At 40.3% G+C, this 25453-nt stretch overlaps 1 protein-coding gene and 1 long non-coding RNA gene across 3 annotated transcripts in view; one reads left to right on the top strand and one right to left on the bottom strand.

Moving 5' to 3' along the window:
- The window catches only part of Stet (stem cell tumor), a 359247-nt gene that overhangs the window by 44961 nt on the left and 288833 nt on the right, over positions 1-25453 (top strand). The gene's annotated exons all lie outside the window — the stretch shown is intronic.
- Positions 1-25453, bottom strand: part of LOC139771682 (uncharacterized) — a 172889-nt gene that overhangs the window by 8222 nt on the left and 139214 nt on the right. Inside the window, exons 4-5 of one of the 2 annotated variants that reach the window (XR_011717954.1) lie at positions 20968-21081; positions 1566-1871 (exon numbers count right to left, since the gene is read on the bottom strand). This is a non-coding gene — a long non-coding RNA (uncharacterized lncRNA). Of the gene's footprint in view, positions 1-1565; positions 1878-20967; positions 21082-25453 lie in introns of both variants that reach the window. The other variant, XR_011717955.1, reaches the window with a different exon arrangement.

Genomic DNA, 25453 nt, shown 5'->3' on the forward strand with positions numbered 1-25453 from the left:
GTGAACAATTTGTACAGCGAACCTCGTGGGAGTTACTGCCGGCATTTTCCTAATGTCGTTTAACGACGATGAGATCGAGTTTTACGGTGCAGTATTTACCACTCTCTCTTTCTCTTTTTCTGTTTCTCTCTTAATGTTACCTTCAATACCGTCTATCAGACGGATTGCACGACAAAAAGCGTCGCGAACGGAGCTACCGGCGGGATACCGGGGTGTAGAGATAATTCATACGGCTCATCCGGAGGTATCTTTTACATGGACGCAATCATCGTTGTAAAAGGAATCCACCTCTCGGTTCTTACTCCTCTCTGTTTGCGTCTCGCTCGATCGATTTCCGCCATCGCACCGCGGTAAGTGATCCGGCGAGAGGCACAAATGACACAATCATCGATTCGTTTATTCTCGACCGTGAAATTTGCTCTTTGTTTCTTTTTTCGCTGTGGGGAAGTTCGATTCCTATTTCACTATGTGATCACGCGGAAAATCGTTTCGGGGGTCCCGTGATAATGACATTACGTTATACTTCTGCTTCTGTAACGTCAATTAGACAACCTTTGTTTGATTGGCGACAGCAACAATGTCATTTAAACGATGCGTTAAAAAAAATTATGATATAGACAAAAATTCTACACTAAACCGACAATTAATTCCCATATGAACATTATCCTTGCAGTCTTCTGCATATCCAATTTTTACTTGTGACAAAGCAACTAAGAGCAATTTAAAACTGTTCCATATAAAACAATGATATGCTGATGAAAAGAACGAGAGACACGGAACCATGCTCATCAGAGACGGGACCGTGCTAACATTTATTTATTGGCAATAAATTATTTTTTCAATTTTCGTCGACTGACAGACGGCCATAATTTCTTAATTCTGTGAAACCACAGACACCTCGTCTCGCGTCTATTCGTTTATTCTTCCGCCAGCAGGTACCGCGTTTTTGTGAACCGCGCGCAGCAGTAAATTGGCCGAGAATCGTTCTGCCACAAAAATTAGGGTCCCCTCTCGAAAAATCGGTAGACAGTTTTGGGTTTATACGAGCGCGGTTGGCAGACAGCACGTTCGCGGTTATATGGTCGTGGCGAACGTGCGAACGTGACGTCGTCGCATCGCTCGAAAAACGCCGCTGATTTTTGTCTCTTCCCTCTTCCGGTAATCTCACGCCCCCGATTTTCAATACCGCTCGCTGCTGTGAATAGCGTGGAATTAATTTCGAGTCGTCAATCGCGACCGCGTTACCAGTAGATAACGTTCCCGCACTAAAATGGAATTTGTTCGCTGAAACGTCACGAAATGAAGTCTATTTCTTCATGAATCAAACTATCGATTTTTTAAATTATTGCCGATCCTCGTAATCTCAGAAATCTCACACGTAATCTATCGATTTTGTAGAATATTCCAAAGAAATTATATACTTTTTTCCGAAATAACGCTAATTAAACACGAGATTGCATTTATCTACGATTAATATACTTGAGAAAGCAGAGAAAAATAGATAATGAAGATACAATATATTTCATGAAAACATTTCGTTAATTTCTACACGGTATTTGACTTACAAGCATACCGTAGACGGGCTCGTTGTTTCACTTTGGAGAAATTCTGCAGCGTCATCCCCGAACCATTTTCCTGTCGAAACCGGTGATGTTTCCGCGCCACCCTCAACGTGGTGTTGCCACGGTAGCTGGTCGTAAAATCATCTTTTTCGAGGGCGGCTCGTGTGGAAGGACCGGGTGGTTGTAAACCTGCCGCACACCCTCAAGATATCACGGAACACAGACGGCCTCTAGGCGTTTGGCTAGCGTTAATTGCCAATTTGTAGGCACGACCGCAACACGCCCGACTAGACTTTGCCGTGTCACCACCTGTGCCTCAACAGTATAATAAAATTTTAGCGAGCAAACGGGAAGACAGATTTGATATGGTGTCGGCAATGTGACTACCAATATAAACGCGCCCGCGACTTCCTACAAATCCAAGTGTGTTATTTTAACTAAAGCTCTTCTTACATATTTCTTCCCGTCCTAAATCACGTCATTTAACACGGTTGAACTTATTAACTTTTAATTTAATACGATTAAACGTGTTAATTTAACACGCAAATGTGTCATTTTTATATGTTTATGCGTGTAGAAATAACACACTTGGATTTACAGTGCAATCTTCATTAATTTTAATAGCAACTTCAGATTTTAATTTTGTTTATTTACGCAGGACTCATATTGTGACAACGTAGGCATCTTTTTCCCTGCAACATTTTATTTTACAGCTTGGTTTAAACATCTTTTTTTTCCATAAAATTTGTAGTTGTACTATCTATGGCCAGAGTTGGAAACTCAAGCAGTTTTGACGCATCATGTATGGCGCGTCGCGAGAAAACGGCCGTTGCATTTTGTTCTTGAGCAGAATATTCTGACGAATAACGCGTGGCATGGAGAGGTATGCGTCGCATAAGGGTGTAGAAAGCGTGAAATGAAAGGTAATCGTGCAATTTCATTTTGAGAATGGGAGGAACGAGCGGAGGCGCGATCTTTCGCGGTGAGAGTAACTCCTCCCAACCTTAAGAAGATTCGTGACTAGAATTTTTCCGTTCACATTCGGCAGATACCGATAAGGAGTTGATGACGACAAGATGATCCGGGAACTGCCCGTTTCGGATAGCTGTATATTCCGCCATATGTGCACGCATAGGCGGCGAATATCGAAAAAAAATCGGTCTATATTGCTTGGTTTTCATTCCCTTTATATAATAAAATGTGAATTTTATTCCACGCTAAACCAGCATATCTTTTGAAATATCAGTATTTATTACACGGTCTGTGCGAGATTTCCCATTTCTCTAATAACTAGATTCATAACATTAAGTCGTATTCATTACATTAGGAATTATACAAAATAACTTTAAGTAAGTGTAGAAAACTTGAGTTGTCTACTAAAATATTAATTATTTACTTTTAAGATTGCCCATGTTTTCTTATATACATATAATCTGTAGAATATAAATAATTTTATATAAATCTTTGAAGCAGAAAGAATATAAAAATCCATATTGAGTATATCATAATACAATACAGAATATTTTAAAAAGTAATATTTTAATTTTACTTCAAGCTTTGTTTTCTGAGATAAAACATTGCACGCTTTTATGCATATAATTACGCAGAAGACGATAAAAAAAAAGAAAAAAACACTCGTAATTTCGTGAGAACTCGAAATAGTGCTCGCGGGGCGTGCAAAGCCGTTAAAGCACGAGTCAGCGCTGGCTTATGTGCGGCGTCCGCGATGAAATCGGCTACGGGGGACAATCACGTCGGCATTATTATGCGTAACGCCGGCCATTATCGCGGTCGGCAGGTCCTCGTGAGAAAGTTCACGATCGCCGCCAATGTCGGGTACGTGTGCTTTCGCGCCCAGGAGGTGCGCAGGCAGGCCACGTAGGCACGAGCTGGGGGCTAGATGCCCCGCACACATACGCACGTGTTTTCACGTTCTATTACCTCCGCCTACCTAGTACCTACGTACCTACCTACCGGCCGAACAATAATAGCTATTGTACGACGGCTTGTTAACGCGATACGTGAGCGAAAGAGGGACGACGGTCCCTTCGCGACCGGCACGCCAATCGGCACGGCGATTTAATCGTGGATTCAGAGATTTGTAACCGGAAATCAGCCACACGGCTGTTAATTCCGGACCCGTCGATGAAATGGACTTTTCGCGACGCGGTTTCATACCGGATCAATGAATTCGGTCGCAAATATATAGAAACTTGTTTGCTTATATTTTTCAACCAATAGTTTCTCAATCATTATATTATAAATAATTGTCCATAAATATCATTCAAAATAAGAATTTATGGCAAAATAAGAATTTATGCGTTAAAAGCTGTAACAACTGCAACAATTCGATGAACATAAATATCTATTTAGATTATATATGGAGATTGCATGATAAATTTCCTATATGGTTTACGATTAATCTTATCCGAAAATCTGACGACAGCATGTTATGAACCGTTGAGTTTCACGGATAGCCGGAGTAGACGTTCAGTACACGTACAGTTTCATCAGCGAACTATTAATTTCGGTTGTATCGGAAATTTTGCGAGATTGTCGAAGAATGTATGCGCATCTAATCGAGACGCGAGGTTTCAATGATTCATTCCACGAACGGAGGAAATGCGGTGAGAGGCGCGTAGGTGAAGGCGAAAGAATGAATGAACGTGAAGCGGAAGCGAGCGGACTCGCGCGGCGGCACGCCTCGTATATAGGGTGTAACTTATGTGTATGTCCGTGTTCGGCCAGTTGAGCGAATGAAATATAACGGTACGCAAATGTTTAACAGTACGATCTCGTAGATAGTCGAAGAATGGGAAATTCTCGTGAGAAATTGATCGCGCAAATAGTGTTCTTCATCGACATCACGATAGATCGACATTTTTTTCATTTCCATTATCAGTTATCAAACACCCTGTATATGTCTGCCCGTAGCTGCGTGCATGACTACGCTGGGCTACCTTTCCCGATCGACGAGACGCGTTTTCCTGTGCCGACACCGGACGTCCGGCGCGGTCGACGGAATAGTAATACGCAATACGGACGGACATAGACACACAGCAACCCGTATCCCTACGTTCGCTTGAAGGATTCCATTTATATAAATTGATACGATCACGTCTAATGTAATAGAACTATAACGATAGCTGGGGCACGATCGACGATAAAAATGAAGTTGTACGTGGCCTGTGTACCAATATTTTGTGCACTAACTTCCATTATTTTCTCTAATATCTTTGACATTATCTCTAACATGTAATTTAATGGATTATCTATCAGAAATATTATATTAGAGAGGATAATGCCTCTTTCACGTTCTTTCCTTGTCTTTTCGCTTTTTTTGTTTTTGAATAAACTTCAAGAAATAACTCTTTAACAAGCACTTGTTAAGTTAGAACTATCATTAGACAAATAATTCACTTTTAGATGTTCGAGGAGTTACTACTTTGGTACATTGTAACGGGCATTTTCACTGAAAATTACTGCACTTAATTGAAGATTTAATTAATTGTGAAGTGACGTAGACAGGCAGGATAGTTACGAGGTTCGAAGTTATAACTCACTTATGATCGTTTGGCATAGGGCGAGGTACGGTTTTTGGCGGAACACCGAGTCCCGCGGCCCTGATAGATACGACGAAATTGTTTAATAACGGATGAAACTTCCGGGCGTCTCGTTTACAGTGGACCGGATGATCCGCTGTCGCGTTTCCGCACCAATGCGACGGAACGAACGAATGCAGGCGATCCGCTCAGCCGGCGACATTGTGCAAAATATCATTGTTCGATACTGCGAGTCACGTAGAGAGGGAGGGAAGGGAAAAAGGGTTACCGGTGACCTATTCGTTTCCGGTGGCGCGGTGGAATGTCGATAATTGAGCCGGTGAAAGAGGAACGATGGAAGTCAGAAAATAAAACACTCGCGAGTGTTTTACTGTGCGGCGTTATCTGCGGTGTTTTGACAAAAATTATGTGTCGACAAAATAAAAAAATTAATAATAATTTTATAATCTTGGATATCATTATTTAATATCACTTAGATAATATAAGCGAATAACAATTTATTACGAGAATTATACAAAAAAGTCATTTCGTTTGAAAATTAAACCATTTAGTTTGAAAATTAAACATTCTACAATGAGCTATGTGAAATTTAATTCATTTATCTTTCTTAGTGTATACTTGCATTTTACGCGAATAAATTTTAAAACGAATGTTGGAATCGTATCACCGACGTCGAACGTTCGACGAAGAGAGATTTTTAGAACTAATATTAGTCCAGAGCAAGCAGACAATCGATTAATTAAACATCTATTATTACCGGGATGATCGCTGTTAAATATTCACACAACCTGCGGCCTCGCAGCGCGAAAATAACGAGAAACGAAATCGCAGGGAACATAATTAATAGCATATATGTTCCCTTTCAGTTTTATTGGCAGTTTAACAGTGGCCAGTGTCAATTATCATAATATTCACACACCGGTCTGCGTCATCGCTCGTGACTTACCATAGTTTCGCCTATTTTAGTTGTTTCTTAAATCTAGGATACGCAATACATTTCCACGCTGCTTTGAATTTGATGTGGTGCGCTCCATAATTTATACAATTATTTTTACTAACAGAGTAGTCCGATCGAATATGTTAACCGTCATAAAATTTTTTTGTAGTTACATTTTTATATTATCCTCCCGGTTCGCTTAAACATTGTCGCAATTTGTCACCGTAATCGTGAAGCACAATCGATCTCCGCGTCCAAGAAGCTCCTACACTTGCCACTATATGTGCGTGCCATAGAATTTCCTGCAGAGCTAATTATCATTAAGCATGCGCGCGAGTCACGTTACAACGAGACTCGTAAATCAGTTTTATATTCTATATATATTTCTGACATAATCGGGTGCGTTTATGCGAACTTAACTGCTCGGCATAACCGAGAATTATGATCAATAATGTCGACGTAAACGACACCATGCCATTCTAATTTTGCCTAAATTAAGAAATATATCCAACGACGATTTCCAAATTTCGCGCTACATCCACATGCAAAGATTATCAAGATTACAAAATAAACCGAGAAGTTTAAGGAAACAAATTAATTCGTTACGTAATATGATATTTTTCGCGTTACTATATGAACTTTTATTAATCATCCGTATCAAGTTATCTCTGCAATAAGTGACGCGTGTGGTATTATTAGAAAGAATTTACCATAATTCAAAATACATGTTTCGCGTTTGGTGGGATTATTGTTATCGCGAAAATTTTGCTACTATATCCGGAAATTGTAAGAGAAAGATCACGGAAACGATCGGCAATTCCCCTGGTTCTGAAACGTTAAAGAACGATCTCTCACAGTAATCAGGATATACGGTCGCCTCCGGGGATGGACGGTTAAACGCCGCTGACGGAAAGTACTACGGCGAATGTTCTAATTATTGTCTTCTTTCGGAAGATTTCCCAAGAGAGAGAGAGAGAGAGAGAGAGTGATCGGGGCTCCTTTCGCGTCTCGTACGGCGAACTTGCACCGATAACTTTGAAACTGGTGCGAACCAAGCGAGAGAAAGAAAAGAACGGGAATGTGAGAGGACGAGAAAAAGTTCGACAGTTCTCGCCACGGAGACGAGTAGCTTTAAATGTATAGAAGCTCTTAAGGAGTAAGCGCGAACCGCATTGCGTATTTATGAGATTCCAGTTGTCGCTTTAGTGGCAGCTTACCGTCGGCAAAGTAATTACGACAGGTGAGACGCGAATAATGAATCGCCAATCGAGATAATTTAACTTTGGGGTTTAACTGTGGCGGGATTAAGAAGAGGCAGGACAGAAAACGTACTTTTCCGATCCACCCACCGTGTTTTGCCGAAATTTTATGTGTGCTCTTTACTTAAGGGGAATCGCTCTTTATTTAACCAAAATCTAAATGACCCGTTAACCTCTATTATATACTAGACATTATATCATAATCAAGACTCAACAATGTTATAGTTAATAATGTATATATATCTTTGAATACGGATTGAACACTACACTGTTCTGCTGTCCCTTCGAAATGTCCAACAATTTATTTCATTGCAATTATATGACATGTCTAGTTATGGAAACTAATATTAGTGGAAACTGTGCTTTATGTATATTGAGTGAAAATTCATCGGCATACTGCACATCTGGTTTAATAATAGTATAATATTAATAGGATGAGTGCTATTATCAGCTAGAGAGATGGAGGAGAGAGAAAGAGAGAGAAAAGAGAGAGACAGAGATAGAGAAAGAGGAGAGAGAGGATGTTAAATACTAATTGAATTTATGATTGAAGCAGAAGCATTCTATTCTCAAGTAATGCATAACTAGATCGATGTTATTATCAGCTGTTTGTGTAGAGTAGTATAAATGAGTTTCGATAGTGAATGCATAGGCAATTCCGCGAGGCAAACATTATTATCGTTCAGTCAGCGACCTATTCTGAATCGAGAGTTCTAACCTAAACCGAGAGTTCTGCAACAAGCGAATAGACTTTCTGCTAATTTTAACGAAGCGATACTGTGGTCAGATAATGCTTCATGGAATTCGATACGAAACGCTGCCAATGTACAATATAGGATGAGCGAAACTTTGTTATTGAAAGCCAAAATCCGCAACACGTAACGTTTAACAAAGATCGATAATAAAGTCTCAGATACTTACGATTAGTGTAATGAAAAGAAAAATACAGAGATGGAACAAAAAGCATATTTCCGAAACATTAATTTTTTTATAGTACAATATATTATATACAAATTTTAAATAATGAGTAAATTATTAATCAGTATATCGAGAGCACGGTATTATGACGACCGAGAAGAGTATTCGCGAAAAATTGCGTTGATGATGTCTCGGCGAAAAACCGAGCGCCTTAATTCAGCTATTAATATATTAGACAGCTTCGCGTCACGCCAGGTCGCGCGATTTTATATTTTACGCGAGGAGACGTTATGAAGAACGACGGTTGATGCGATTACCGCGGATAGGGGGTAACTTTTTATCGGGATATTATAAGCGCCCCGTTTACGGGCCGTGTCATAAAGTAAATGTACTTTATTCATTTCCCGGCAAATATCCGGAGGGACTGCGGATACAGCTATATTTCAGTCTTTCGCCTTTTTTAGCGTCGTATCCTACATTATGGCTAAAGAAATAATTTAATTTGGGCGATTTCGCCGCGAATACACCTCGCGGAAAAATCAGCAATACATTATCTGAATTACGATCAATTCCGAGCCATTTTACTACCACGCTGTATTATCGCCCTATTACCTTCGTCGTTGCAATCGAAAATGAACGTATACGTTATATCGATATATTGCGATCTTGTTACACAGAAATGTGCGAATATAAAATCGCATTGAAGGAAAAACTTGTGTATTGTAATCCGCGTAGAGGGCGGTCAGCTGCTAATTAAGCCGTGCTCAGCCGTAGTAATTAGAATTCAGGGATCTGGATGCGTCGAATGCTTACAGGGTGCATCGTTGTGTTTCACGCAGGGAATGTCGAAGGGTGCAGGTTCCGTTGTTACGCGCGGCTTTGTTGGCTTGCCGGGAATTGAGTTTGAAATGAAACGCTCGGATCTCTGGAATGCAACTTCCTTTCGGATCCGTTGCGCTTTTTATGTCGCTGCGATAAGGCTTGCGATTCACGCTTGAGCGTGGTCTACTGAATATGTTATCGTGTAAATTCAACTTCTATTCACTCTTATCGCAATTTTATTTAACCACGATAGAGTATTCTTTTTCAATGTTCTTCCATAAGAAAAATATGTGTTTTTTACGTTTATATTTATCCAATGTTTAGTACCGTCAAATATAATTCCGTTGTGTACAAAGTTCGAAAATAATTCAGCTTAATTGTTGAGAGACTTAAATAATGAGCACGATTATACGAAATATGTATCGTCACAGTATTTTTACCCATCGAGAGTCTTTCGACCATAACAGAGAGCATAATATCCGGTGGTCCCGGACATTGACCAATTCCCAGTCGGTCGTACTCTCCGGTATTCCGGTGTGGCTCGCATCGAAATCAACTGTTAGCTTGGCTGCCAGCCAGTCTGATCGTTCAACGATGCAACTTCGTTTGACGCTCCTTTTTGCGCCTCAAAGCGGCGAGAGCATCGCGAGCTTTCCTCGCATCGTGATCCCGGTATGTCGGTAATTAACGAGTCGTCTGCATCTGATGGAACAAACGTTTATCAAATTGGTAATAAAGTATCTCAGATTGTATTCTTATTTAGCGGTATAATAATAATAATAATATACATGACAAATCAGTGAATTTCGAACATGTGAAAAATTAGAGAAAGATGTTTCTTTCGTATACAATGTGAAACAAATTCGCCTGATTTAATAAACAATTTTAATAGTGACGGAGTGATTTTTTTATATTACAGATACAGAATATACTCGTAATGTGTTTCCTGAGAAATGTGAAAAATATTAAATACTTTAATGTAATTAATGAAATTACATGAAGTCTATAAAAGTCAAGAGACGTAGCGAGGCTTTTTAATTTTCTTCCCGGTAGCAGTAATGGATTATTACATGAAAAGTACGCAGTACAATTGAGAAAAATTAATATCAGATACTTTCAACATTATTCCGCAACTAATTTTTTAAATAGTACATCAAATTAAATAACCACATCGGTTTTATCGATTGCAATGAATGTTATTAGTACTTCTCGCTAACTTTGTGTCATTTTGCTCTTTCGCGAGCTCGCCTGGATTTTCCCCGCATTTGCGAAAAATACAAAGGCAAAGGAGGGGGGAGAGGGTGAGAAGGGACGCGATAAGAGAACGAAGGTAAATGGAGTATTCCGCGAGTTCTCGATCCCATTTATTGTCTCCGTCCGCCCTTTTGTGGCCGCTACATCGCACGGGAAAAAAGCTGGCGCTGATCCTAGAACGGAGGGGAGGCTGCCGGCTAATTTTTCAAAGGCTCGCGCTACGGCAGTCGCGATAATCCCGAATGAAAAAGTGACGGCCGCATCCCCCCGGAACAGCCATGCAAACCGATCGATGCTGTCCTTTATATTTTACGCCGAGACGTAACCTGTTCTCGCGATAACACGGGACGCATGCCTCGTCAGCATTATCCGCGAGGCTCGTAATTTAGATCGCACCTAGGAGAATCACGGCGAATATTCATTGTCGCAAACGTTCTGTATCTGCGTTTATTTCACTGATATCTATATCTAAGGCGTCGCAAGAAGATGGATGTATATGGAAATTAATGAAACTTAAGTTTAAAACTGCTATGCACCAAGGAATCTTGTAGAACAATTTTACTTAAGCATATACGAATTAGCTTTTAAAGCCATACAGTAGATTTAGATAATAATATAGTCAGTAGTAAAATTTTATATTAATAAAGTGCTCTTTCTTTTTTGGATATTTCTTTGCTTCTGCTGATCCTAAGAATTATTAGCTTTCAACTCTGAAGAATCATAATTTTCTTCCAGTTTGCGCGTTTTTCGATCTCTTATTCTTTCTAAAAAAGTAGCGATCTTGATGAACGACGTTAAGATAAAAGAGACAGAAGGGCGAGAAAGAGAAGGGGCAGGGAACGCAGAATTCATAAATTCGTGAGATTAAGCTTTTAAAGTATGAAAAATAGCGGTATAAGTATGGGGGAGTTTGCATGGGCAAGTGTGGTTGCGGGAACTCTGCTTTAGATCGATTCACGGCAAAAAGAGACTGTAAAAATGTCTACGCACAAACATTCGCACACGTTTATTCCATTTAATTGGATCTGCTCACTGCTGGTTCAATTAATAATGAATTTATCGTGATGCTTTTATAATGGATAATTAAATTGATAATACAAGTTCCTTTTGTGATACATTTTTTTCGAATCATTGTTAGATACCGCATATACGAGCGAGTTTTTGATCGCGGAGTTATTTTCTGCCGCGGTGGCGAGTAAAACTCGTCAAATCAATGGACCACACGAGCGATTATATTAGAGGTCTTTTTAAACTCACCAAGAAAATGCAGTTTACGCGTATATCATAATTCATAATTTTACATTCATAATTTTTCCCGCCCGTCTTTTAACATGCTACGTTTGATATTGCGGTGCGCTCAGAGAGGCAGAAAATTTTAGTTAACTTTGGGAGGAGAACCGTTGGGATTACACAGACTTTTCCTTGTTGGTTTTCGGAAAACACTTGTCGTACCGAGACGCGTACCATCCCGTGATGTGCTTTAAAACTTCGTCCATCTGGAAAATCACCGTAGTCCCTTCGAGGATTTGCCCGTTTTAGCTGCAGCGGCCGTTTCGTGACTCCATATAGTAACTGCTTTGCAGTATATTCCGAGTTTAAAAACTCGAAGTTATGTGGGTTCGGAAAGCCCGTGGACTAAAGATCAATAAAACTACGAAAACTCCGGCACGTCGAGAAATCGGCGTATGTGTATCTTGCGAATTTTTACTTTTGATAAATTTAAGTATAATATTAATATATGTATGTAATATTAATAAAATTATTATATGAAACTAAAAAATTAATATCGGACATTAATATGCTAAAATTAAATATTTCTGTGAATGAGCTTCAAATTAGTGTGAATATATATATATATATATATATATATATATATATATATATATATAAGAGTGATTTAAAATACTTCTCTGAAATTTATTCTATACTCTGCTCTGCTTTAGGTACTCTGAAGCAAATTTATGAAGGTATAAAAAGTTATAAAATCATATTTTTATTTATTTTTAAATATTCCACTTGAATTTCTATTATGTAATTCACTTTTGAGACAATTATTATTAAAAATGAAGATTTCTAAAAGCATCATTGCTAATATTTTATAATATCGTTGAGTACTCGTATTTGTTCGTTGTCTGGTTAGAGGCTCACGATAAAGACTTTATAGGTTCCGCGGGAGTTATTTTTGCTATATCTTTAGCTTCCTGAAGGCGCGTATCGTAGAGAACTTTTTCCCGCAAACAGGATGATGCAAACGGGATGATAATGCCGGATGGAGTGCTTCTCACAATGTAAAGCCTGCTGGAGAGATATTTGATTTTCCCCAGCAGCAGCGGAGCTACGGAGATGTTTTCTGGTATCGAGGCGTCTCCAACCATGCAAAGATGATAAAGTATTGTGTGAGGATCGTAAGCTAAGTTGTTTCCAACATTTAGGCCTTTAGATAGAGAAACTTGCTATGGAACTGATCGTCTTAACTTCTTAGAGGACTGATCGTCTTAGCTGACTGAGGATGAAGCCGTGTAAGAGAGGTCTGAATGCACCGTCAAATAGGTATTCGTGATGACAGAAATTTGTATGTTGGAAGTAATTTAAGCTCTAGACGCTGTAATGACCACTCGAACAAGATCGCGATAGTTAATAAGTACTTTAATCACTTATTGTTCTGTGCCCTTTGAGTGCTCTTAGCTCCGTATTGATGAATTCTTGTCGTGCTTTCTAACGACTTTAGTCTAAAGACAGGTAAAAGCGTGCGCGTGCGATTATGTCTCGTTGTTTGTAGCTTTGCTGTTTAACCTTTGCTAAAAGTTTTGTCTCTTCTCTCAGTATTCTCAAAGAGCTTCAATGGTCTTTGACGCCATTCCGCATGTATGAAACTCTTGGCAACTAAATTAAAAATTCCAAACAATTATATGTAAATGAAATTTCTTACTGTCTCAATTTTCTAGAATTTTTTTGCATTTAATTAATTGTTCTTATTAAATAATCTTCGCTTTTTTGTATTTTAATAGTAATTAAATTTAATTTCACATCAGAATATTAGATTCAACGATATTAGAAAATTATAGTTAGAAATACTTAATATTAATGTTTTCATTATAGCTAACAAGTAACGTGATCGTAATAAAGTTAAAATGATAAATAAGAAATCCGAGAGAAGAGAGGGAATTTTTCGTCCTTATTGCCATTTCAATCCTATAATAGCAATTTGTCGCACGGTAGTTCCATCTTTGCGCGGTAGTGTACAAAAGATATTTTACAGGCCGATACATCTCAGCCGGTGCATTACGCGGTCGTAGGTGTTTCACATGTGTATCTGTAAGCCCTATGATCAGTATCCGCATCTCGGTGATATACGTTCAATACCCGTCTTTCGAGAGAGATCATCCTTACTACCGTGTATATAAGTCAGTGTGCAGCCGGGCGGCATGAAATCGCGCTCGTAATATTTCTTCGGCGCGGCGCTTTTACGGTTCTTGCGGGACACCGAAAGGAATGAAGGAACGGAGGGTAGAGCAGGGGTATAATAAAGCGACGGCCGCCGCGCCGCGCCGGTGGCCCTCCCTTTCTCGTGTCTCCCGCCCTTTCTTGCTTTCTTTCCCGTGTAGCCTCTGTATAGCGCTCTTTTCGACCCCGAGGTAGATAGAGGGAGACAACGGTGGTAACGTACCGCTATGGCGGACGCAATGAGACCGAGATAGAAATTGATGACACTCATAATTTACGAGAAATCGCGATTTTTTTTAGAGAACCTAACCTGGATCCGCCGCCGTCTCTACTCTTCGTCCTTTCCTCTGTTCTGACCCCCGCGCCGTCGTTTCCTTCGCGTCGCGAGCGAGGGCGAGCGAGGGCGAGCGATGGAAAGGCGAGAAAGGGAGATGGAAACATCGCGGTGGCGGTGGTGAATAAAATTCCGATAAATTTGCATTACACCATAAATCCGATGCGCGGCCGCCAACACAGTCCGTTTTGGATATTCCCGACGCTATTCCCGCAGGATCGCTATTCCTGCGAACGTGCACCGATCCGGAGAACGGGTAAAGTGCCGCCCCCGATGGAGGCATCGCGGAGATCTCTTTGCCGCCCCCGAATACGCGCTCGAGAGAGGCGATCACGAGGCGATCGATCGCTTTTCCGTGTCGTCCACCGGATACCTATACGCGAACGGCGTATATATCTCCTCTTGGTAGGTATACGAGCAGGGAAATATTCAACGACAGTCCCGCTTATACACTCGGGACACATTTGCTCGTTACGCTAACGTTGCTCTTTTCTTAAATCCTCGAGAATGTGAAACGTGAGAAAATGCGAAATATTACTTATTTGTCACGTTGATTAACTTCTCTGTCAATATTTCACTATTAAAATAGCCGCGATTTTGCTTATTCCCGTTTGAAATATATACCATTAGAAGAACAGATAGTTCGCAGAGACCTTTTGTAAACTCACAAGTCGAGGATTATTCCCATTGATGTCAACCATAAAAAGTATTGTAAGTGCAAAATGTTGTAAGAATTTTAGAACCGTACCATAATTTTTCAGATTTCAATTTTCTAGACCTGTACAATAGTTGTTCATTCTCATAAATTTTTCTTGTTTATCGCACGCGCGATTACGATGAAAACAAAGTATTAAATAAATAAATTATTAAATAAATATAATTTATTATAATATTAAATATTATAATATTAAATATTATAATATTAAAATTTATTATAATATTATTAAAAAAATATAATTTATTAAATATAAATTATTAAATAAATATAAAACACGTGAACTGCAATTTATACAATCTAATCTATTAATAATCTTTTGAGCTATATTATTAACAAGAAATAGTTTCGGAATTTGTAACAGGCGCATATATTGATTCTCTGAACTTTAAAGTTTATAATTTTTCCTGCATCCTGGATGTCACGTATCTGCTGAAATAAAAAGAATTAGGGATATCGGATTAGAACAGTTGCAGCGTCAGTAGTTGCAACGTGACGGTGCATTTGCATCATTAAATATCAGCGCAGTGACGGTCGACTTTTGCGCGGGAAATAGGTGACTCCTCTCGCAGTCGAAGCACGCGCGAAGTCGTCGTTGACAATTTAAATGAGCGGGGATCAACAATGGAGAGAGAGAGAGAGAGAGAGAGAGAGAGAGAGAGAGAGAGAGAGAGAGAGAAAGAGAACGCGCGAGAGAGAAACCAAGAGGCATGCATATCGCATCGCGCAGCCACCACCGTAGTTCTCGTCATCTTCCGCGCCTCGTAATCGTTGCCGCCGTTAATTGTCGTTAATTAAAGAAGTCTCCCCTGGAGATTGCGCTTCGCTGCCGTTTAATTACGAAAAGGATTCATTAGCGAAGAGAGGTAGTCACCTAACGAGGACAAAACAGCGGCAACGGGATCTGACGAGGCAGTCTGGCACTTTCTGTTTGCAACCGTCACGCCGGAGTGCACGAATGTGGTGATAAAGTAGAAAGGGGAAAGCTGTATGTCTCTTTCTCTCTCTCTCTCTCTTTCTTTCTTCCTCAGAGAGGACTATGGTTCAGAAACAAGAAAACTACACCCTCTTCCTTCCTTCCTTCCTTCCTTCTTTCTTTTCCCAGGTTTTTCGACGTCTCAACTGTGTCTTCGTATCCGCTTGGACCACGAGATAGTATCATCGAATAGAAAGAATAGAAGTCTCGCTATACTATTGTCGTGCGTGGCGATAATAAAATAAAGCCTCAAAGTCGAGCACAAGTGCAAATATAATATTTAAACCCGTATACCCCTTCACCATTATTTGAATATTACGTTAATATCCAGAAATTTTCATATTTGATTAATGGTGCTCAAATATTCCGGTATTTCTGTGAGTAATATTAAATATTTGAAAAGTTCCGCCGCTTTCTGATCGAGCGCCTGTAACGAGAGCCAAATGCATTTAGTCCCCATTCAGTCCGGCGACGTAAACCGTGAAAATACCCAATCGGAATCGGATCCACCCTAAATATGTCTGCACATGCACTCGCGAAAATTTCCGCTCGCCACGCTCTTCGATATTCAATTCCGATTGCGTTTGTCGGCTCTCCAATCCACCCCCATGCGCCCTCGTCACTCAATGCTCTCAACTCTCTTTCCCTACTATTCTCTCTCTCTTCTTTTCTCTTCATGTATGCCTCTCTCTTTCTTTTTGTCTCGTCACGCACGTATATTCACATGCACGGCTTTCTGGCCGCGCGTACTCGCTCTGCTGGTCGAAGGTTTATTGCCCGTGCGGACTGAAATCTCCGTGCGAAAATTTTGCTCGCTCGCCGCTTCCGAATCCACCACTAAATTGGACATAAATTTGCCGGACTCTCCCAATGCCATCCTGTGTCCTTCGGTCCCCATTCGATCTCCCTTTTGTCCCTTTTTCTCTCTGGATACGAATCGTCAACTAGTTCCGACAAGAAAGCAAGCGAATGGCTACAGGCACCTAGCCTTGCAAAAGATTGTCAAAAAAGCAAAATAGATTATTTTACGACAAGTCGGCAAACATCTTGTCTTCGAAGTCTTCATATAAATTTTACTTTAAGACGTTCTACAGCGAAAATACTCTAATCGAACACACACATGTATGATGTTTATGAAATCTTGATTGTATGGTTAACATAAAACGATTTACTTCAGTAATCTAATTAATTACATTTTTACAGACTTTTTTGTTTTCAAAGTCGAATAATAATTTAGCTCCTATTACAACTTTCTATTAAAATTCTCTTAAAGATTCGGACTATCAATTCGAGATATACTGCGTTATTTTCAATATCTCTCCAACTATTCTGTCATTTACATGCACATTAACATAATCACGCGTTTCACACGTGTGCGCGCGCGTGACCGACGCGCGAAACCGAGAAGCAGCGGCGCGTTATCGCGCCTTCACGCTCTATCGGACTGCTTGCGGTTCTTCGTCTTCGTCAGCGATTTTTCGTGAAAAAAGGGCCGCGGGCGAGATACCGCCCCATCGTGGGCCGTGTCACGCGCACACATGCGTGCCCGTCGGAGCACGCCGAACAGCGGCAGCCGAGAGTGAAAAACGGCCGGCTCGGCGAACCGGCGCGCGATGCGGCGAGGCGATTCGGAACGTTCGGCGTTTCGAGTTTCGAGTCGAATCGCGGCAAAATCGGTCCCGGAAAATTAACGACGCCCGCGCATCGGCGTCGGGCAGCTCGCGCGCGCGATTCGCTACCGCTACCGCCGGCGAACGACAGCCGCGTAATTAATAGAAGCGGCGGCGAGAGAGTTTCAGCGTGCGGAAAAATATCGGATCTCTCGCGTTTGCGACGCCCGATATCCTGTAATAACGAAGTTCCCGACTGGGTTTCCAGCGACGATATGTGCGTAATCGCGAATGGCGTCTAGCCATTCGCGCAAACAAAGTGTGTCGATTATTTATCGATTCTTCTATTATTCTCTTTTATCAATTATTGAAAGTTATCGCGACAAAACCAATTAAGAAACGCACCGCTCAGCGTTTTATTCAACATCGGGAATAACTGCCGCGGTTAGAGATAAACATTTCTCTTTTTTTCTTACGAATATTAAAAGAATAAAAGAATATTGTCACAAAATAGCTGATTTTATCTTAAATATCCTCATGGAACTTTTTCAAAATAAAAAGAATATCACGAGTGCTGTTCAACAATTCCATTACAAGATATGAGATGTAACGTAAGAACTTGTTTTCGCGAAGATTCTGTGAAATTATCCACTTTAATGACACTATTGTACAGTAATTTTCTTCCTGCAGTTGATTTCTTCGTTGTCTTCATTCTTCTACGATTTTTCAGTTATCATAACAATGAGGAGTGTAAAATCACAAAAGATATCCACGTCACATACTCGCACGTTCCTCGAACAATCGTTGTCAAATTATTCAATAAAATATCCCTCGTTCGCGTCACTGCTGCCGCTATTCTGCCGTTCCGGATCCTCTTCCGGTCGTGCGGGATCCAGTTCCTGCCCTGCACAGGTCCGTCCTAAAAGGGAGGAGGGGGCTGAAAGTTCACGTTCCAACGGGAGAACGCCTGTGACTTCCGTGCTGCGCCAGCATTACGTGGCACAAAGTCCCGTTCTCGTATTACGAGCCGTGTGGGGTTCGAGAGGGCGTGGGGATTCTTATAACAGGGTACGCGTGTTCCGTCAGAGCGCCCGTTGCATTGTGTCCCCCTCGTGACTGCCTTGGCCTCGCGACGAAAGCGGAGCGATTGCTCAAGACCTATTCGCGAGCATTGGACTGTCTCAAGACATATGGCCTTATCGAATTACGATAGATTGGCATTCAAATCATTCATTTAACATGATTCCCCCGTTTTTAAAATCCTAATAAAAGAATTGGCTTAACGTAACGTGCAAAATAATGCAGCACGGAAAAAAAAATTAGCTACTGCAGTGGCAAATTTAGTGACACCTAACTTTTTTTGCAGCGAGAGCTATAATTTAGCAATAGTAGCAAAACCTTATGCTGTCGCTGCAAAAAATGTTAGGTGTCACTAAATTTGCCACTGCAGTAGCTAATCTCTTTTTGCCATGAGTAAATTTAAACGTAATGAGATTATTTTATAATAAGTTTGAGACGATAACGTTTCAGTAAATATTAAAGAGAGTTGATAAATAACGACTAAATACGTGAATCACAACATTATTTATACGTTCGTTCCATAATACACATGGAAAGCGCTTCTATATTTTCTTATCTATGTAGGACAGTTCAAGAGTGACAAAGGTAACTGTTACTATTAGCTAGAGAAATGTTTAAAGAGACAGACATATTAAGGACATAAGATACCGTCGCAGTCATAGAATAAAATTCCCTCGAGGTAAATTTCCACACGTCGCTGTACTTCTAAAGATTAGGAATGACGATATATGCATAGGTTATTCATGGAATTATGTTATTACCTGTTATTCTGAGACCTGAATTTAAATACTAACAATGTAAAAAAAAGCTAAAACTTTTTTACTTATTAATATTTTTGTTAAAATTTTATGTCTGTGTATTCTAGTTACTCTCAGAATTTTAAATTATTAAGATATTCGCTATTTTTACATGGAAAGAACGTTTTGCTGAAGTATCTAAAAATTTAGCTAGATACAGATCTGAAAATAATTTTGTTGGACCATCAAAATAATTATGTAGGACATACAAACTGATTGCTAAAATGTCAAAAATTTTACAGCATTATCATCATACTTCAGCGATCTACTATAATTATTTGGATGGTGCAACAAAATTATTTTCAGATCTGTATCTAGCTGAATTTTTAGATACTTCAGCAAAACCGTTCTTTCCGTATATAAAATATCATACGTTTCATTGAAATTATATATATATATATATATATATATATATTTTTTTTTATACTTACATAAATGTTTTATTTATGTTATATTTAAATGTTCTATTTGGCCGTATATATATATATATATGGCCAAATAGAAATTAATAAATAAAACATTTATGTAAGTATAAAAAAATATATTGTATGATACGATTAATTTCAAAATAATACTCAGCATAATGTTGAAAGATCACTGAAATGCTATTAAAGTATTTCGATTCACGCCAATGACGACGGCACACGGCTGGTTTTGAATGTATCAGGAAATAATACCGATGACTGTAAATATAGCGTTTTGTTTTATTTATATTTGTTATAGAATCAATCTACGTTCCCGACCGCGTCGTAAAATGAAGGTAAAGGGTTTCGGCAGCCGCGGTATGAAATGTATCGCAAACACTGGCCGAAAAAGTTTATTGCGGACTCGAAAGAAGTACTACGGGTTCGTGTTTCATAAAACCTCGCGTATATTGAAGTTTATTTCATCTCCCAATCGAGGAAGAGCTACGAAAGGAGAAGGTTTGAATATCGCGATGATTCCCTAAAGAATCTGCACGGAGACGAATATAAATTTTACTTCATATGTGCGAGAGAGAAATATATCTTTCTCCTCCGAGTTTTAAATTCACGATTGTAATATATCCGCACTGGAAATGGACCTTGGAATCATAGTTTACAATTCATAGTGTTTGGAAAATTCGTTTTCCTCAACGATACTTTCGGCCAAGTTTCGACAGTCACTGATGTAGTCTACGTTTAACCGTGGGAAGGCTAAAACTTTCGCGATGCTAAAAAAAACTTTCGTGGGAGGTCGCGTGTATCTGAGATATGCATAAATTGATTATTCGTTATTGATAACTCCGTTTTTGTGTTTAAAAAAAATATATAAGACGAAGTAAAAACGATTCGATACACACAGACTCAGACTCGTACACACAAGTTTGTTTGGAATATCTCCGGAATGGCAACGGTAAAGAAGTTTACTTACAAGTTGACGTTTCTTATTTCTTTTTTAGAATTTCTCGTTTTAAGAAAAAGTTTTCTATGTATCTGTCAGATTAATCGTGACTTCCTGAGGGTTAATAAGCAATGACAAAATTGCGGAGTCGTAATCTGTCATACGGGATGATACGGGAGAACGAGAAATGTGCGTGTACTCGTTTTGCTTCTCGACGGAGTGTCTATTTCGTGTCTTATATCGGAGTTAACGGCTTGATTCCCACTAGTCACGTAGGTTGCGATTAAATGACGCTTACGCGCACAAGACCAAGGCGTAATTGGATGGTACGTACCGTCTCCGTTCTACACGAAGGACCGTCAGCGTGAGAATTAACCCGTTCGTTACTTTGCTGTCCCAACTTATGGATAGATAATCCAGCAATTTCTTCATGGAACCTATAAGAACCCTGCAACAAAAAAAAAGAAGATAAAATTATTTTTGGAAAGACATAAAATGCACGCTTTTCTGATAATGTCAACTAGCGTTGAAAATCGCTACAGAGTTGAACTGATCGACTTCTGATCAGTTTTTGATAAATGATCGTACATTCATTATCTTGCATAAGCAAGATGGGAAACCGTCATCAATCGCGCATAATATCGAGTTTGTCAGACATGGATATCTAAAATTAGAAACGCGAGTCACCGTGAGCGGATCGGTAACGACGACGAGTGACGGAAGATCCGCTTTGGCACGCTGATAAAACGGTCGTGTCGCCTTCGCGGAAGAAAAAAAGCGTGAGAATTCGTCCGACGAAATTCCTCCCAAACTGCGGCCGTAATCGAGATGAGCACTCAGACTGGAGGGATGCGCGTCGAGACGAGCGCGAGACCGGCTGTTTCAGGGACACGTACGCGTGGGTCGGACCGGAACTGGCATGATTCACGTCGAGCCAGAGCCGTGAGACCCGCGGAATATTATTCGCCGCGTCTCGTCTCGTCTCGTCTCGTCTCCTTTGCTCTCCTCTCCTCTCTCGCCTCTCGTCTCGCGATTCCGGCGCTCACGACCCGTGTACGTATCGTGGCCGTGTGGGTGCGACGTATCGCAACATTGACATCGTGCTCCGAAACTCTTCTTAAAGGATTTTCGTGTGATCTGATCAAGGGAGAGCGAGGTTCGTCATCACGGTTTCTTCTTCGGTCTACAAAGGACAGGACCGCGAGTTTTGTTTGTCCAACGTCGAGTCAGGTGTTAAACGTAATATAGGTAACGATACAAATGTAAATATATATCGATGAGTAACGTGATGTATATTATAATATAGGAATGAAAAGATATGATATCATATATGCTGGTCCAATTGGATGATTGTAATTTAGATTTAGGTGATTATTTTATGTGGATTCAATGACAACATTTCGCGACAAACACGCGTACATATTAAAAGTTGGTTATCTTCTTATGACTAACGCAAAAAATCACCAATACTAACAGTAAGTATCAGTCTTTGCAAATATAATTTACTTCTTTGCTCGCGATACTGTTCTTCGCTGTTAGAGGATAAGTAGAGAGAGAACTTTTTGATTAAAAGTGCAAAGATATCGAAAATGTAGTTTCGAATGTTGGTTGCAAATAACAATTATGTATATTCTGACACAAAAAAGATAACTAAAAATTGGTATTTATCACAAGATATTCACGTCGCTACTTAAAGGTCCATTGGATTGGTATTAAGGCAATATCGCGCATCAGAGGAATCCGTACAATACCTCGTACAATGATTCCTGCCATTCTCCGTACCTACGGGATTTATGAGCCACGATCAAGGTTACTACGTAAGGCCAGTCCCGCTACCACGAGCGTTCCGCCGCATCTGCGAACATTGTTTGGCCGATCGGCTTGGGATCAGACTCGGTCGCCCATGCCTCGATTTATCATCAATGCGCGCTTTATTTTCTCACGTCCTTCCCCGCTTGTTCCCCCGCGCCGCGCTGCCGATGGGAGTCCTCGCGTCGCAACGTTAGATCTTGATATACCCTTCGCGATCGGCCGTCCTACGTATATCCGCGTATATCTGCCTATAATTTCCAGGCGGATTCTTTCTACCGATGAAATGTATCCGCCGGTTCTCTCATCTCCTTTCCTTCTCTAACGCCGACTCTAACTTTTTCTCCTTCTCTCTCTGTCCTTCGCCCTTACGTCACGCGCCGTCTGTCTCCGAAAGGGAAGACAATGGGCGCGTGGGTCGGGCGCAATGTGTCCGAGGCGTAGCCGCGTGGAATACGTAGGTAGTCTCCGCTCGATCGCGTGTGCGCGATCGCCGACTGACGTAACGCCGGACCCGCACGTACTTAACGATCGCTGCCATTGCGCGTTAAAACGATTACTTCCGCTCGGCCTTACTTGCGAGGTGGAGGAGATACATCGCGACGGACCCTGGCGGCGTCGGCGGCGGCGGCGCGGCGGCGAGCCGCGCTCGCCTGGTTTACGTGCCCCGTGTCTATGGGCGTCCTATGCCCGCCTTCTTACATCATGGAACGGAAAAATCCCGTGGCGTGTGGCCATTAATGCGAGACAAAGCGCGTTGGGCGCGCGAGCCTCTCGCGTGATCTAATCGTCGCGCGAATATTTTACGTCGCTCGACTTGCGCCGCATCGTTTTGCGCTGGAACGACGATGTAACGGTAATCGGATTTCATGAAGAAAGAAGGTTCGGCAATTTTTATGACGAAAATTCTTAAATTTCTTGAATAAGATTAAAACGCGACCAAATTAAATATTAAGTCTATGACGTAAATACGGTTTTGATTCGATCAGTATTATTTTACAACACATACAAGAAATTTTTAACATATTCTCTTAGGAAGTTTCTCGTAAGGTTTGTGATCATTACTAAATGATAAAACAATTCAACCGTGTCTTTTTCATAATTTCCTATAAAAACCTGATATAGTGTATGGCTATCTACTTTGCATGCTAAAGGACTATCCGTTGTATCCCTTACGTCGCTTTTATGCTCGTATTTCGTATTCTCTACCGGTAATAGCGCGAAGCGAGCTTTTGCGGTCGATCTAATCGCCTCTCGAATAATTCACGTGACCCTCTTTGACCGTACTGTTTGAATCGAGCATTTAAAGCATAGCATATTCTTACGTGAAAGTCGATCGGATACTTCATCCATTTTTATGATCTAACGCTGTAACACTTAAAATGATAGCAAATTAATAATAATTAAATAAGTGTGAAAGTCATGAAATACCTTGTATTATTTTGGACTTAATTTAATTATTATTTAAATTGGACTTAATTTAATTACTTATAAGATAAATATGTATTTAATTAATTATTTGTATACATATTGCAAATACATTCTCTCCTAATAATATTTTAACATCTCAATAACTCAGTAATAGAGGTTATCTCATGCATTTCTCGTATAAGCCGTCTAATTATTACAGTGAAACGAAGATCGACCTCCATGAGCAATCAACATATGATACGATGTTTCATATCGACAGAGAAGTAATTCAATCGCGGCAGGACGGTAATAATTTCCCAACAAACGTCGCAGGATACGCTTCTCGCGGCTCCATAAATTTGTAAACGTTTTCGGAAGCGAGTTTAGCGAGTACGCATGCCGGCCGACCTCTCGTAAACTCGAAAAGAGCGAGACTACCCTACCGAGATTACCCTCTGTCCAAGGACGTGCGGCCAACGACCGCATATAGCTCGCTGGACGCGTAACAACATTTAGAGATTCTACGTTACACAGACAAAATGAACTTTTCAACTGCGAGAGCACATTGTTCTACTTTACTATTTTACATCCCCGAGATAAAACATCCGCTTGCTGAACTTTAAATTTGTTTTATCTGTTTCACATAATGTTTTAAAAAATAATCTCTTGAAGCTGTATTAAAAACTAACACAAAAGTCTTATTATCATTACGCAAAACCTTTTGGGAAAAATTCGATCTCTACAATTCGGTTGATTTTTGTCCCACAATCAGTATATCGCGCTACAGTATATCGTTTATCGACAAATCTCCCATTGCCTTAATATACGGTATAGCGTGTTGAACCGTCCAACAGCCGCAGCCTCATCCACTTAGCGCACTCCGATTGCCAGAATGCCACTTTAGCCGGATAGAATCTGAACTTCTGCCTAGAAACCGTACCGAAATCGGATGGATCTATCGAAATCGCAAAACGTTTAGACACGAGGTGCATAACTCGCGCATATTGCAACAGGATGAGTGGCACGAACGAAGGTGGCAGTCAGGGTTGTGCAGCGTGTGGCCGTTATGGTATACACGTGTAGCCATTACCGAATGATGAGTGAGTGGCGGCATTCCAGCCGCATTTCGTGGCCTCTCTCATTGAGCCCTAATCTCTCTCTCTCACTCACACACACACACACACACACACACACACACACACACACACACACACACACACACACACTCATATTCACATATATATATTCACATCATTAGCTAATAATGAATATTCTTTCGAAATATAATGAGATGCAATAAGACGAGTTGAATATATGACAATACATGTCATATTTTTCTCATTTCAAAAAAAGGGATTGTAAAAATATTTAATATAAAATTCATTTAATTAACCACTATATCTTTCATTCTATTTGTACTGCATTTATTTAGTACATAATTTGTACTGAAAACATAATGGAATATAACTGATTAATTTTGGCGCGTTTTCCGCAAATTTCGTGTTACGCGTGAAATCGCACATTTTGGGTTTCTACTCGAAGGTATTACCAGATTCTCATAACGGGCAACCGAGTCGAGCGTTAGCTTTGTTCTCTTGCTT

The sequence above is a fragment of the Temnothorax nylanderi genome, unplaced genomic scaffold (genome assembly GCF_030848795.1).
Source record: "Temnothorax nylanderi isolate EJ_2023f unplaced genomic scaffold, tnyl_v1.0 TNYL_tig0043_pilon, whole genome shotgun sequence".
Classification (NCBI taxonomy): Eukaryota; Metazoa; Arthropoda; class Insecta; order Hymenoptera; family Formicidae; genus Temnothorax; species Temnothorax nylanderi.